The 16721-nt window shown below is 33.4% G+C and overlaps 1 long non-coding RNA gene across 1 annotated transcript; it reads left to right on the top strand.

The window, feature by feature from the left end:
• Window positions 1-1625: 1625 nt before the first annotated feature.
• On the top strand, window positions 1626-4881 carry LOC148598672 (uncharacterized). Its single transcript, XR_015918658.1, has 3 exons — window positions 1626-1787; window positions 4228-4379; window positions 4815-4881. It is a non-coding gene; the product is annotated as an uncharacterized LOC148598672 (long non-coding RNA).
• Window positions 4882-16721: the final 11840 nt, after the last annotated feature.

The following is a 16721-nucleotide window of genomic DNA, read 5'->3' on the forward strand; positions in this document are numbered from 1 at the left end:
ATGTTCCTACAGAATTAACTACAAAAATAACTAACAAACACACAGAAAAAAAGTCAAGAATGCACTGTATGGACAGCATTGACATCAATTCTCATGTGAAAACTTTCTGTTCCAGTTTTAATCTCAGTTGATTTTTAATTTAACAATACAATTAGAAATGTTTACTAGGTACATTTTCGTAGTAAATTTGGCATCATAAGTAAAGAAAAATAAGTAATTCGTTTATCGATGTTATATCAATTATTGGTATAGGCGTTGTGCATACTGATTCTCCATCCAAGACAAAACTAAGATTGAACTGGTACCCAATTTTTACCGGAACCAGTTTAGCTTTTCACTAGAAGGTAATAGACAAAAAATATTATCATCCTCTGAGCCATATGGAAGAGCAGAATATTACCCTCGTATTGAATCAATCAAAGTTCAGCAAATTGATATGAAGTATAATAATATGTAATACTATATAATCGTTTTAGTCCCTCAAAGCAGCATTATACATGCTCATCATTGTTCTTATATCATCTGTTTTGTTTATTTGCTTACACTTACTTCAAACGATAATGGGATAGCGGAAGCATAACAAAGTGTTTTTCCTCAGTTTGGTGAACTTGGGTGGGGTAGGGTTTACATGTTTGAAGTATTTATATCCTTAGTTCATTCAGATTAGGAGTATCACGTATTCAATATCAAATATATTTAATATATAATATAGAACACGAAAAGTACCTGTCAAAAGTGTATCAATATCATTTGAGTAAAATTAAGTTGAATTATATTCTAAGATGACGACGGTTTCAATCATTTATACGAGTGATTCTACCTATGTACTATAGAATCAAATAGGTATTGTTTTTATGAAAGAGTAATCAAGGGAAGCATGATTCTAGTGGACATCAAAAGAATGTAATCCTGGAATAAAGACCAGATATGGAAAACACAACAAATGACATGAAATAACAAAAATAATACATACACAGTAAAAGAAGTAAATGAGCAAATCGGACAGCACTAGAAAGTGGAAGCATGGACCACGTGCACCGGCAGGGTAAGCGACCTCTGCTTTTCTAGAAACACCTGCGAGTTGCTCATAAAAAGTCAAGTCCATAGTAGTACATTGATTAATATTGGTAAAAAAATAAATATACGACATATAAGAGTAGCTCTAGAATATGTTTTTATCCAAATTAAGACCACATTTCCATTTAGCGAGACATCAGTGACATATGAACGAAGCGGTACAATATAGTACAAGTATATTAATGTATGTAAATTATTGTTTTGCAAACGTTTTATTCAAGTGTACATCGTCTGTACTCATTCATCATATAAATTGACCAACGGATTTTGACAATCGAAAGCGACTTTGACACATATGAAAAGCCCTCTGGCGTTGAACATGATAAAGTTACAACTATGTAATAAGCAATGACAGAAGTAAATTCACCAATTATCAATAGACTGATTTAGAGATTATAAAATGGAACAGATAAAAAAGAAGGCTATGTCTGAAAATTTATCTTCCAAGTTAAAACAAAAATTCTATACCTGAAAAAAAAAACACTCAATGAAGTTTTAAACTAAACATGCAAAAGTTTGAATGAAAGAGATTGGAAAAAAGAACAGCAGCTTTAACGTTGGTGTGGATTGTGTTTCACAACTGGCATTGAAGCAACAGACGGTAATTTATTTTTTTATTTTTTTAAACGATTTTTTTATTTAAATACCCAAAATGACCCACGCGTTGAATACTTGTCTTCTCGGTCTCCTAGAGTAATATTAATTGAAAGGTAAGAAATTTACTTGGCATTTTACGGACTTATTATAAATTATATAAATTATTCGTATTTTAATTCAATATTATTTTAAACTGTAAAGAAAAAATGGCGTTAACGGCGAACAAAATACGAATATAATTGCCAACCTTATCAACAAGTACTACACCATACCAAATATAAATTATAACTATTTCAATATGACAAAAAGAAGGATATCTGAATCTGAATCTCCAAGGAGTATTCATATCGGGTAATATAGCAGTTTACAGGACACAAAATTTATCTTTTTTAATGCAGTAAACTTCCAAACATTCAAGTTTACCTGTTCAATACATTAATTACTTTGCTAAATACCCGATGTTATAATGTTTCTACCGTTTAAGCAGGCCAAATGTAAGAACATTTACAATACTTAAAAACATATATTTAACATAACATAATCGTGATAAGACAAAATGTGGCATTTTTCTAATATAGTAAATGATTAAATTATGTTTTAAAATATAAGACTCATGTCTACAATTAGTCATTTATTAAAAAAAAAAGTGACGACTCTGTATTCAATATTAACAGTTAAAACGCACGGATATCACAAGGTGTTAAGATTTCTCCAGAAAATTTAAACAAAAACTCGGTAGAATTTAAAATATGTTTTAACCTCCCATAAATCCTTTACTTAACATTTTTCATACAAAACATATATATGTACATATTCTACGATATCAGTTCATCGAGTCTTTATTAGAAATTTCGACATTCATAAAATATAATTAAAAAAAACATTAAAAGTACAAGATAAAGCCGACCGCAGCCTTTTATGAAATTAAACAGACATTTTTATGTTACTTTATAGTATCCAAAAATGTTGTGACTAATCAACCTGCCATCGTTAACATTTTTAAATTTTGGGTTTCACAAATTTCATTCAGATTTTGCATTTCATCTGCTGTATTCTACGTTTTAAAAAGTTATGGTAAATCAGTCCACTAATTTTTTAAAATATTTAAGTATTCGCTATCGATCCCACCATAAATCTAGTGCATCAATTTAGCGCTTCCTCCTGGACTTTTGGATCAAAACTGAGTGCTGTCATTAAATTATTTCATATCGTAATGAATGATGTAAATCCAACAGTAATCAAGGGAACCAAGGTTATAGCGGTAATCAAAAGAACTTATTCCAGGGACAAATACCGGACATGGAAAACAGACATACACAACAAAGAACATAAAGTAAATAAAATCATACATACAAAGTAACAAAAGCAAATGAGCAACTCGGGCTCCACTAAAATCTGAGAGCATGGACCAGGTGCTCCGGTAGGATAAGCGTCCTCTGCATTTCTAGAAACAACCGCCGAGTTGCTCATTAAAATTCATGTGAATTCCGGGGTTCAGGAAAGAGGAAAGGAAAACTTTCAAAACGTTCAAGAGAATCACAGCAGTAATGTTATATCAAAATCGGAATACGGAAGAGAAGAAAATAGATATTACGCATTGCACTGATGGCGATTTGACGTTCACTGGCGGGAAAAAACGGAAATCTTAACTCGTCGTTAATTTTTATAAATTTTAATTTTGTTTAAAATAAAGAAAACAAAATAATATAACTTTAAATGAACTAATCATAAATAAAATAATGTTTAATATTACGAAGTCGAAGGGACTGAAGCATCAATTCCACTGGCACTGGAGGACGTGATATAGGTCTTTTTCATTTTTAAAATCTTTTTTGAATGTAAAATGCCTATTTTTTTTAATTATATCACCCATAAAAAGCCATACAACACATGTCTGAACCGCTTTTAAATAATTTTAACGCTTTGATATACTTGTTTTTCTCTGAAAGGCCCCGGGTTTGATCCTTGGCATCTCCACCTCTATATTTTGCCCCGTGCAGGTCCAGTTGCAGAGGCCTGCAGTAGCGCTAAGCTTGTCGTAAAAGGCGACAGAATAGTGCTCAGAAACCTAGCTGGGGCTAGGCGCTCTCCCCCAGAGCAACTGGGATGTGTGCCCTAGATGGAGGAATGGGGTACCCCTGGCGTGTTACATTTCTTGATGCGATGGAGCAGCGTAGAAAATATAGTTGTCACATTTTGAAACTTATATATATATATATCTAGATATATATATATATATATATATATATATATATATATATATATATATATATATATATATATATATAAAACTAATAAAAATATACAAACATTTCTTATTTTAATTGATATGAATGGTGCGTGTTAAGCTTACCATTAACTGCTAAATGAATTTAAGTTTGTAATTAGGCAAATATTACACAATAACGGCTTGTAACTTGAAATTGAAGATTTTTTGCTATGACAAATATGTACATATAACTTCACTACAAATAACCTTAAGTTCAATTAACAGATATTTCACTCAGAACGCAGGTAAATACTTTATATCTATTTTGTGTTGTTGTTATTCAGAAGATGAAGATTTCTCAATTTATCCAGATTCTGTTACTTGTCTCGACGGCTTTGTTTACCGGTATAATACGTTGTGAACGGAGACTTCTAATGATTCGCGGCGATGCAGGCTTCGGCAAAAGATTTCATAGAAGAGGGATGACACAATTGAGGTAATTTTAGAATGTCGTACTAAAATAATTTGCGAAGTGTCTGTAACAAAAACTAACATTAACTATGAGGAAATCTTAGTTCTCATGTGAAGACATATTCGAGCACAATTGGTGATATACGTATTCATATAAACAAAAACAAAAAAAAACCGAAATAAAAAAAAATCAAAACAGAACAAAAAACACAGAAACCTTATTATGATTAGATATAACTTCATGTACTTAACACATGGTGCACGCAGATTTACAAATAGTTCAAAATGTGATATATGGTTTGTATACATCAGCTGTTGTGTATTGTGTACTGTTACACGATTCCTTTAGCGCTAATATCTTTAAATAGTTTGATAATTATCTAATGTCAAATGTACTTTTTAACCTATTTTGTCTGTTAATTTGTTTTTGTGTTCTGTTGATTTATATTTCTGTCCTCAGGAAAAAGTTTGATTGAAGAAAGGAAACAAGAGGAATGCTGTTGAACTTCAATAAAACAAAATTCTAATACTGTTTCCATTTTTTCTGCATAATACCTATTACAGAAAGTGGTTGGACTGTTTGAAAGAAATGAATGCTACACACCAACACAATACCACAAAACCACAAGTGTCACCATATGTATAAGGGTTAGAAACATAATAGACCATTTTCTGCTAACAGGCAACAGTTTTTGGTTCCTTATAGTAACATACATTTTTGTTGTCTCTTAAACCATCATCATTGCCTTGAACTAATCTCAACCATTTTCACTTTGTCCAAAAATACCTAACTCTTACCTTGATACCTGCATATACAAATGTGCATGTATCAAGGCAAGAGTACATGAATGATTACTTCGGTTGTTCCTAGAGCTTCAACTGTATCTAGTTATTCATACTGCTTTTCATTGTGTGCTTGTAATGCCTCTTGTACTTCCTCCTGTTTTTTATCCGCTTTTATTACCTCCTGAAATGAATAGCATATTGAAAAATTGTAAAACAGGAAAGTAGCTGGTAGTGGTAGACAGTTACAAACTATATAAATGTTTCATGTGCATACAAGTAATACATGTACATTGTTACATCAACAAATCACGAGTGACTTTTTTCCATGTTCTTCAGTATCACTGACACTTAAGTAAAGATTGATTACTTCTTCTTCCTGTGATCCCGTGCAGGTCCGGGAGTTAAAAGAACAGGCCTGCAGCAGCGCTAACCTTGTCGTAAAAGGCGACTACATAGTGCCCAGAACCCTAGCCGGGGGCTAGGGCGCTCTGCCCACAGAGCAACTGGGATGTGTGCCCCAGGTGGTGGAATGGGGTACCCCTGGCGTGTGACATGCTGGGGTTGTCAGGCTATAATACGGAAAACCTAACCTGCAAACCATAGTGGTGCACCGTGTTGGGAAAGATGCCACGTTCCTCGCACGTTTAAGAACACTACTGTGGTATTCTCCCGGAGTAGGAACCATAGGGCTCCGTCACAGGAGGCAAAATTGGCCGACCCTACCCACCTCTCCCTATTGTCAGTGGCAATCAAAATTTGTCGACCCCATTGTCCTTGTGTCCCATCCCTTTTTCATTTCATCATCATTTCTTTTTCATTTTATCATCAATTTCATGTTCATCGTCTGGATATACCTGAAATATTGCTGCTCGGACGTTAAACCCCAACAAACAAACAAACTTGTACATTTCATATCATGCAATAGATACTGCAGCTAGAAAGAAATGCCTGTGCCTTGGAATGAACATTCAATCCATCGAGTTGTTTCTTGAGATATCACATGCCATTTAAAAGACGTCTTCATAGTGAACAAATACGTTACAAATATGAGACTGAAGACTCCACCTTTGTCCAAGAGAACTCAAGATCACCAAGGTTATAGCGGTAATCAGAAGAATGTAGTCCGGGGACAAAGACCAGACATGGAAAACAGATATACACAAAAAAGAACATAAAGTAACTGAAATCATACATACAGTTGCAATCACCTCTAACCTCTCTTCGATTCTGCCAGAATTTGCTTTCATAGAACAGTTATCAACTGTCAAAAACTGTTCTGACCCGCGACACACCCTAACGTATTGCCTGCCGTACCTGCTTCTCCCCTGATCATCACTCTAAAGAATTTTGACTGAATTCTTTTGGTTGCAGATCTAGACACCGGTATGATTATATATATATTAACAACTTTAAACAGTTTATACAGAAAGTTTAGACCTAAATGAAACTTTGTGTTCACACTCATACACTTTGAAAGAATATAACATTTTTGAAGAATTTTGACTGATGTTTATATACTTTTTGAAAGAGTAATCAAGGGGACCAAGGTTATAGAGGTAATCAAAAGAATGTAATCCAGGGATGAAGACCAGACATGGAAAACAGACATACACAACAAAGAACATGAAATAACTAAAATCATACATAAAAAGTAACAAAAGCAAATGAGCAATTCGGACTCCATTGAAGAATTTTGACTGAAATATACAAGTCAACAACATGGTAGTATTATTACAAAATAAAATAGCATTTTGGTCAATAATTTTAGTCAAAGAACGTGAGATAAAGTATACTACAGACACTGTGAAGTCAGCCTCATATATTGACCTTCACTTAGAAATCGATGGTAAAGGAAAATTATTGACCAAACTTTACGAAAAACGTGATTGATTTTCATTCAAAATTGTCAACTTTCCTTTCATTTGTGACAACATTCCTTCAGCACCTGCGTATGGAGTGTTCGTATCACAACTCATACGTTATGCCAGAGCTTTCCGAGACTTTTTTTATTGCGCTAAAACGCTATCAAATAGGCTTCTGAAACAAAGTTATGTTGCTACAAGATTGAAGTCATCACTACAGAAGTTTTATGGTCGTCATTATGAACTCGTGGATCGTTATGATGTATCCATCTGCACCATGAAAACTGATTTATTCAACGGGTCATAGTTTTTCTTTCCTCGTTTGCCTACCTCGGACTTGACTTTTTATGAGCAACTCGGAGGGTGTTTCTAGAAAAGCAGTGGACGCTTACCCTACAATTCAAACAGACGAAAACAAGATCCCAAAAAGAAAGATTGACGAAAGAACATACGCATGTTAAGAAAAAAGTCAAGAGAAAAAGCAGCTACACATGATAAGAAAAACAATATCAAACAACTAGCTTCAAATGCGGAAGTTGCCATGGCCAAGAATGACCACAAAACAGTACAAAACATCACATGACAATAACGTAGAAACAAATTACACAAAACCAGTAAAGAATAAAGATGGCAACATTAGAATAAGATAAGTACAACAGCTTGAGAGAAGAAAAGAGTACTTTACTGAACTACTGAATGGAGAGCAAATAACTGACCCTACCGGTGCACCTGGTCCATGTTCCCAGTTTTCAGTGGTCTGAGTTGCATTTGTATGATTTTAGTTATTTTATGTTTTTTGTTGCGTATGTCTGTTTTCCATGTCTAGTCTTCGTCCCTGGAATAAATTCGTTTGATTACCGCTATAATCTTGGTTCCCGTGATTACTCTTTAGACTGCCATGGAAATCAAAAGTGCTCGCACTCATACATTTTGCAAGAATAAGATATTTTGTAAAGAATTACGACTAAAATAAATGTGTCACAGCCACCCACATGATAGTTATATTGACAAATGTAGCATTTTAGTCATTAATTTCATACCCTCATGGAAATTAAAAGTGCTCGCACTCATACATTTTGCAAGAATATGACATTTTTGAAGAATTTTGATCCAAGCTGTGTCGTAGTCCCTATGTGATAGTTATATTAATACATTTAGCATTTTAGTCAATGACGTTATTCCATCAAACATATTAAAAGTGTGCGCACTCTTACATTTTTTTTAAGAATACGATAAATTTAAAGAATATTTACTTACATAAATGTGTCACGGCCACCCACAAGATAGTTATAATGAAAAAAAAAAGCATTTTAGTCAATGATTTTATACCCTCAAGCATATTAAATATGTGCGCACTCTTATATTTTGCAAAAATATGACATATTTAAAGAATTTTTACTCAAATTAATGTGCCACAGCTACCACATGATAGTTATATTGAAAATGTTAGCATTTTAGTCAAAGATTTATACCCTCAGGCATATTAAAAGTGTGTGTGTGCACTCATCCTGTATGAAAATATACGCCCGTAAATAAGACGTAATCCAGGCGTCAAACAATTTTGTATGTAATCTAGTATTATATGACCAAGCGTAAACCAGGCGTCAAGTAGCCGGAATTTGGGTCGAAATATGTAAATTAGATACGCCTTAAAAATGACGCTTGTAATTTCTAGAAATGACGCCTTCATGTAAATTACACCTGAAAGAAATGACGTCTAAAAAAATGAATGATAAATTATTACGCCTCCGGTAATGACTTCTCAAATATTACGCCTGTAGCAATGACTCTTTAATGTAATTGGTGTGCTTCTGCACAGACCATTTGATTTTCAAGGGGTTGGGTTCTGAACCTAAACAAATTGTATACCTGAAATTTGTTCTGCATGATCAAACTGAATGCTTAATTATTTTTCAAGCCCAGGTGCTTGACAGAATTCCTAAAAACCCTCAAGCATCGCATGCAGGAAAGAAAATACATGAACAAAATGGCTTCAGCTATATGAATATATACAAGCATATAAATTTCAGATTATTACAATAATTTCTTACTTTTTTATTTATAAAAATATAAAATCAAATAATAGATATTTGAATAGAATTTTTTTGTTTACAATCAGTGTATTTTGTCTTGACTTTAATGACAGTCAAATGTGGCATATTTAAAGATTAGGCTTTCAAATTTTATATTAAGTCATTTTTTTCCTGTAAAGTTTCAACAAAATTCCATGGCTTCCACTTTTCCCGTAAAGTCAACAAATTTCCATAGCTTAATCTTTTCCTATAAAGTTTCAAACGAAATTTCATATAATGGTTTTTGGAGGAGTGTAAAATGGGAAATATGAAATTTGGGTTATCTCCCTTTGCAAGCTGTCAATGACAAAACTCTTGTTTTATGCACATCTACTTGTAGCAGCTATGTGTGTGGCACTGATATATCGCACATCTAAATACATTAATACTGTATACACCTGAAATTGAAAGTATAATAAATAGGACACAAAATTCACGCCATTATTTTATCATCGATCCCGCGTAACATATAGGAATATGGACACTACTTCTCCCTGTTGGTGCTTTACTCTATCAGCACACTATCATTTCAGACTTTGACGTTATTACAATTATTATTAGAATAAATTTTAAAGAAAAGAATTATTGTTCTGATACACTAAAGACCCTGCATGATTTTGCAGACTATGAAATGTATATATACATTAAAAAAAATATTTTCCAGAAGGAAAAAAATAACCATTTTGAGACTTTCCGATTTTTTAAAGACAGTGTCATTCTACCCAAGACGAAACGACACGCACTCAACTATTAAAGTACTGAAGAAAAAATTCCCAAAGTTCTTATTCATGTAGCATATAATTAAACACGAATATGCTAATGAAATAGAAATTCTTAAAAATTGACAAGTTTGAACACTTCCAAATAATTACGCGGTCAGCACGAAAACCTAGATGGATGTTAATGTGTTTTTTTTAAAGAATATTGATTCGACCCTCTGATTATTAAATTGGTATACAACTACCAGTTTAATAATTATAGTTTTTTCGTTTTTTTTTTTGTTACCATGGCAACACCATACATATCGATTCACTTTTTTAGCATGATATTTTGTACTTTAACAGATCTGCCCTTGTCGTGATTTACTATCTAGTTATTTTTCAGTGGTATTAAAGGGAGCAAATCTAGATTTTCAAATAAATGACATCGTCTAAATATAGCTGAAATAAGACTGCATGGACGTTAAACCCCAACAATCAATCAATCAATCAATCAATCAATCAAAAAATTACAAAATTAAGACATATATCAGAGGACATATATATTGGGTCGGCCTGAGGCGAACTTTAAAAATGGGGATACCAGAGGGGATTCCAGGCTATTATTTGCTCATTTTTGAAAATATATATTTACACAAATTTAAAAAAAAATGGATCATAAGAAAAGGGAATCAGGGGTCGGAACCTCCTCTTTATCCACCACTTATAGATCCAATAAGAAATTTTTAAATAAACAATTTTTTAGAAATATTCAAAACTGGGGATTCCGATCCAAAAAATTTTAAGGGGGGAGTATACTATTACTTGCTAATTTGTGCGCCTATGGCCGTTGTTCGTACTCCATTGAATAATTAGCGTATTTGGCTAGAATAATGCCCAATAATCGCCATTTTCGTCCGAAAGAACAACTTTCTTCTGTTTTTAATTTGGATATTCGCGGAAAGACGAAATGCGTCCCGTATTAAAAATGAAACCACCAAACTAATTGTAGGAGCAAAGAACTTAGATTTGAAATTAGTATTAAAAATAAAAAAAATAAAATCACCAAATTGACTGTAGAAGCAACGAACTTAGATTTAAAATAAAGGGTGACCATTCTATGAATAAATACATGTTATTTCCTACAATTTATGATTATTCAGCAAAATAGCCCCAAAGACGCATTGTTTTGAAATATTAGCTATTTTTTTACTGAGGCTCACAGGATTGTCGCACTTCAAATTTTGGTCCGAAATACGAGACAAATTTTAATTTCATGAATTTTCCGAATGTTATTTTTCTCAATTTCAGTAAAACTTATATTTTATCCTTTTTTGATGTATACATGTAAGATTAAAGCATCGCCACTTTTTTAGTTTTCATTGACAAACATGTATGGGCGGGAGTAATTAATCGGTTTATAATTTTAGAATATAAACCTTAATGATATACAGATTTAAAAAGAGGGTTACAAAATATATTTTGTCTAATTTTGCCCCAAAAAACGCCAGAAATTAAAATAAAGTTGATCAAAATAAGGACAGGGTAATGGGAGGGGGTTTGACCATAAACATTGCTGGTCTTGCTTTTGTTATTCAGACTTTTTAATGAAGAAATATGAAAAATCGTTTTCAATTTTAAGATAGCAATTTGTATTTTTTCTTTACTAAAATATATATCTTGTTCGACATCTATTTTGCTCTTGGAGAAACGCGCAATTGTCAGATATTTCTTTAAAAAGATCATGTAGAAATTTCCAAACGTACGTATATAAGCCACTGACACTCACATATTTTTCTGAGACAAAAAGGCTCAAGTAAGCAATATGTTAAAGTTTATATATACAGTACAACAGCATAAGAAAAAACATAATGAGAAAAATATAATTTAATTTTGTAAATTGAATCAGTTTGCACGAGGTAGTAAATTTGTTAACCGTTGAACACTAAAATGTATAATATACACATCAAAAGTGAGACAAATGGAGAGCATGTGCGAAAAAAAAATGTTTTAAAACAATGGCTTAACATGCACAATATTCAGCAAAACGCCAATTACTTTATTGTAATCCTTTTTTTTTCAGAAAGATCGGTCATTAGGCTACATGGTGTATACTTGAAAGATGTGCCCATTCGATAAAAGTGACAATATCACAAATTGTCATCAATTTAAAAGAACAAGACTCATTTCCTGGCCTGCAAATGACACTGAATGTGAGAGAATAGTCCTGTTACAGGAGATAGAAACTTTAAAAAATGCCACTGAGAAACTGAAGCAAAAACTTGCCAGTTTAACACCAACAGAGGAGAATACCAAAAACGCTAGTATTCCACAAAACAGATTTAAGAGAGATATCATAAGTAGGAGGAGTTGTGAAACGCAGGTTTTGATTTCGGAAGTACGAGAAATTAAATCAGTACCCGAAGAAAGTAACGAAATAGTAAATAAAAACCCAAATCAGGGTAAATCGATAACCTCGACTGTTAGGGAATGGTTTGAAAAGCCATGTGCATCGTTAAATGCAAACGAAAACGCTAAAACCAAGCTTGGAACTATGACTAACAACAAGTTTGGTTCTGCGGTCCTTGATATCCTATTTGTATTGTGGACTATACCAAACATAGCTTTTGATGCTATGCCTGTTTCCCTCTCGTCGTATTTTGATAGTCTTTCTTCCGGGGACACCATTGGGGTAGCTGAATCAATGTCAAATAACTTGCTACGTCTTTCGTCATTTAGTACCTTTCCTGGTCGTGTAAATATATTTTCTAGTCGTTTTACATCAGCAGGCTTTTATCTTACTGGACAGTCTGATACTGTGAAATGTTATGCATGTGGAGTAACTCATAGTAATTGGAGATCAGGCGAAGATCCACTCGAAATTCATAAACAATTAAACCCTAATTATCCACATGTACAAAATATTTATCCTCGAAATGATACTCGAAATACAGCTTCGGTTGATGTAAATAGAGCTTCTTGGGATACTTCTGAACGCAATGTAATAGAGAGGTTAAATTGTGATAAAAATATTGAAACAGGGACTTTACATAACAACTGTATAAGACAGATTCCTATAGGAACCGGAAATACACATAATCCCACTATTACAGTGAATGGTAGGAAAAAAGAATTAAAAAATAATTCGCAACACAGTTCTACCGATATGAATACAGAAACTCAGACGCAAAATAGCGCTGTAGCTTGTTCTCAAAATAGGAATGCATGGAATGAGAAAACTACAAATAAGTCAAATACATATGTCGGACACACTGGATATCGCGAGCACAACGAAAGAAGTGAATTCCACCATACTTCAAACACCAGTGGAAATGAACTACATGTAACGCAGACAAATCAATTTATGGCTGCTACAAATATTGCCAAGCCCGAGGAAGACATACAAAATTTAGGTATCAATTTAGATAAACCAAAGTATCCAAATTACGCTCCAATTCAGGTGCGTATCAGTTCCTACCAACACTGGCCCGGTTATTTAGACCAGACTCCGAAAACTATGGCTTCAGCTGGTTTCCTTTACGCTGGATATAATGATTACACACGGTGCTTCTTTTGTGGTGGAGGTCTTCGCAACTGGGAGGCTGGTGATGATCCGTGGGTAGAACATGCCCGATGGTTTCCGAAATGTGCATATCTACTTCAAAACAAAGATTCAAAGTTCATCAGAGTAGTACAGCAACAAATAATGGTAAGTGCAACATTTATAATACAAATCTAAAACCAATGTATTTTTAACATTCATATTGCACACATTTTCCAGTATTACTTATCTTCAATTCTAATTTATAATAGTAGTTAGAGATACAAAAGTAATTCTTCTTTAACCTTTTTTTTCTCTTCACATGCAGTTATATTTTGTTTTATTCGTGTAAGCTTTCAGAATAATATTGCTGTGATATGTAAGTGATATTTGTGACTTATGTTTTTTTTCTTTTTCCCTTTTAGGCCGAACATAATAATCTAGAAAATACTGGAACCAATTTATCAACGCAAAATGAAAATCAACCAAATCAGACTCACGCAATGATAAACAGTGCAAGCAGCCAAAACTTGTTGGAAACGGTTGCTGCTAGGTCGGTACTTGAGATGGGTTACTCCAATGATCACGTTCTACAAGCTATAGAAAAGCTAAAAACTTTGAAAAAGGGTATGTTGACACAACGTAAAAATAATATCTTTAATATACATTTTGTTAAACCGATGTCCACTTGTCCGGAATGAAAACCGAGTAAACCTCATAAATATCAAAGCATATGTCGTTTCCAATGATTTAATGATGGTTTCATTTTGTCGTTTGAGGTTGTTATTTTTAGCTAACCTGGCTAAAGGCCATGTAAGCTAATGCCATAACTTGGTGTCCGTCGTCGTTAACAATTTTTCAAAACTCTTTTCCTTTGACCAATTGGAACTAAACTAAGTATGAATGTTCTTTGGGGTATCCTGCATAGAACTGATTTGATGATTTTTGATCAGTTTCCAAAACATGGCCGCCGTTACTAAAAAAAGAGCAGCGGTCAGTAGTAGTTTTTTTGCGTATATATCCAAAACCGTTCGGTTTAGCCAAATTCTTTCAATAGCTGAAATGATCCTTATTATTTGGACTACAAAAGTCTTCAGGGATAAAAACCCGTTAGAAACAGTAGTTTCTAGGTCGGTACTTGAGATGGGATACTCGAACGAAAAAGTCCTACAAGCACTGAAAATACTCATTTTTTGGAGACATTTTGGAAAATCATTATATCAAATTACTTATGAATTATAGGTAATATACATGAATGTATTAAGCAACTTATAATAATAGACGAATAGCAAATGTTGTGCACAAACAGTATGTCTAGCGGAAGATCACATATGTAAACTTCTTGTCCTTGCCTCGGGTCACACCAACTTTCCTTGGTCTTTATTAAGGGACGACAATTAGATTCTTAGGAGGGCTGGCAGATTGTGAAAAATAATAATCTTTCTCTGATTCTGTAGGAAATAAATAATCTGGTCCAACATATCAAAAAATAAATAATCTGACTTAGCAAGTTGATAGAAAATACATATTCTGACCTTGGCTTGTGAATCAAAAATAAATATTCTGACCTGCGCAAAACCTACCCTCGCGAAAGTTTCATAAATTAAAAAAGTATACATGTTTAAATACTCCACAAGTTTTAAACAACACCCTTATAAACCCCAGTGGCAATATCATTAAATACAGATCATTCCTTTAAATTGCATACCCAATTTGTCAGAAGAAAATATGCAATCAACATGAGTATGTCTTTATTTACTCAAACAGCGTATTTCTATGGTAAAGACAACAAATTCAATACAATTGACATATATTCATAAGAAGTTGATTAGTGTACAAACATTGGATGGAATAATATTGAGTCACATTCATGATGAGTTTCTATATACATAAATTTAGAGAACTACCTTGGAGACAACATCTTGTTATTCATCACATAAGTTTACATTTAATGTTAAGAACAGGAGGTAACAAGCTATTCATCAAAGTTTTCAATTGAATAATATTTGGTCTTTTAACATTTTTTTCTTCTGCAAGAACGGTTTTTGGGTCATAATCAAATGATGTGCACTTAAACAAAAAATGGTACTCATCCCCAATATTTTTCGCATTACATAAATGACATTTTCTATTTTCTCTACTTGTATTTTGACAACGCCTACTTTCAATGGGAAGATTATTATTCAAGGTTCTAAAACTATAATGTTTTTTTCATTTAAAATTCTGACCCCGTGCAGGTCCGGGTGTTAAAAGAATAGGCCTGCAGCAGCGCAAACCTTGTCGTAAAAGGCGACTAAATAGTGCTCCGAAACCTAGCCGGGGGCTAGGCGAGCTGCCCACAGAGCAACTGGAATGTGTGCCCTAGGTGGTGGAATGGGGTACCCCTGGCGTGTTGGGAAAGATGCTACGTTCCTCGCACGTTAAAGAACCCTACTGTGGTATTCTCCCGGAGTAGGAACCATGGAGTTCTGCTACAGGAAGCTAAATTGCCCGACCCTACCCACCTCTCCCTATTACAAGTGGCAATCAAAATTTTTCCACCCCATTATCCTTGTGTCCCATCCCTTTTTTCATTTCATTTTCATTTTATCATCCATTTCATGTTCATCGTCTGAATATAGCTGAAATATTGCTGCTCAGACGTTAAACCCCAACAAACAAACAAAAAGCAATTAAATGGAATCCTCTGTATATAAATGGCTTTACTATGGTTATGAGTAGTTGAATATTGCCAATTGTCGATTTCATTCATATACATAGATATGCTAGTTCGCCCACTAAAAAGTTTCTCGCAACATTTCCTGCTAAATTTGGTACATATTTCAAGTCCAGGAATGCAACCTGTCTGATATAGTAGAGATTATGGATTTATAGAAAAAATGAACTTTACATTTTTCCCTTAATTACTCTTTAATAAACATAAAAAAAATGAACACATGCTTTGATAAAGAACCAAAACCTCATATTTTGGTGACCCGGATATGCACATTAAATTTTCATAGACCTTTTTCGCAAAGGTTATGAGGAAAATAAATAATCTGACTTGTACCAGGCTGACCTGCAAAAAATATCAGCATCCCCTTAAGCATCGTCACCTTACAGATACTTGACTTGAAACTGGTGAATAATTTTCAGCGCAGTTATTAAAACATTGGTTTTGCATGTTTTGTTTTTGTTTCTATTCTTGTCTTTGCTTTTTTTATTGATTTATTTTTATATTTTTTTTTTTTTTTTTTGGTTGCTTTTTGGTTCAATTTGACAGATACAGCAGTATCAGCTGAAGAAATTGTGAATGTGTTATTAAAAGAGAATGATGAAGGAAGCAGTTTATCAACTAACTCTAATCCTACTACGTATGAACTAGTTTTAGCAAGAAACTTCGTTAACCAAACTACCCCAAACAGAGAC

The sequence above is a fragment of the Perna viridis genome, chromosome 14, assembly GCF_037379345.1.
Source record: "Perna viridis isolate PV_CMFRI_1.1 ecotype Kerala chromosome 14, ASM3737934v1, whole genome shotgun sequence".
In the NCBI taxonomy this organism is placed as follows: domain Eukaryota; kingdom Metazoa; phylum Mollusca; class Bivalvia; order Mytilida; family Mytilidae; genus Perna; species Perna viridis.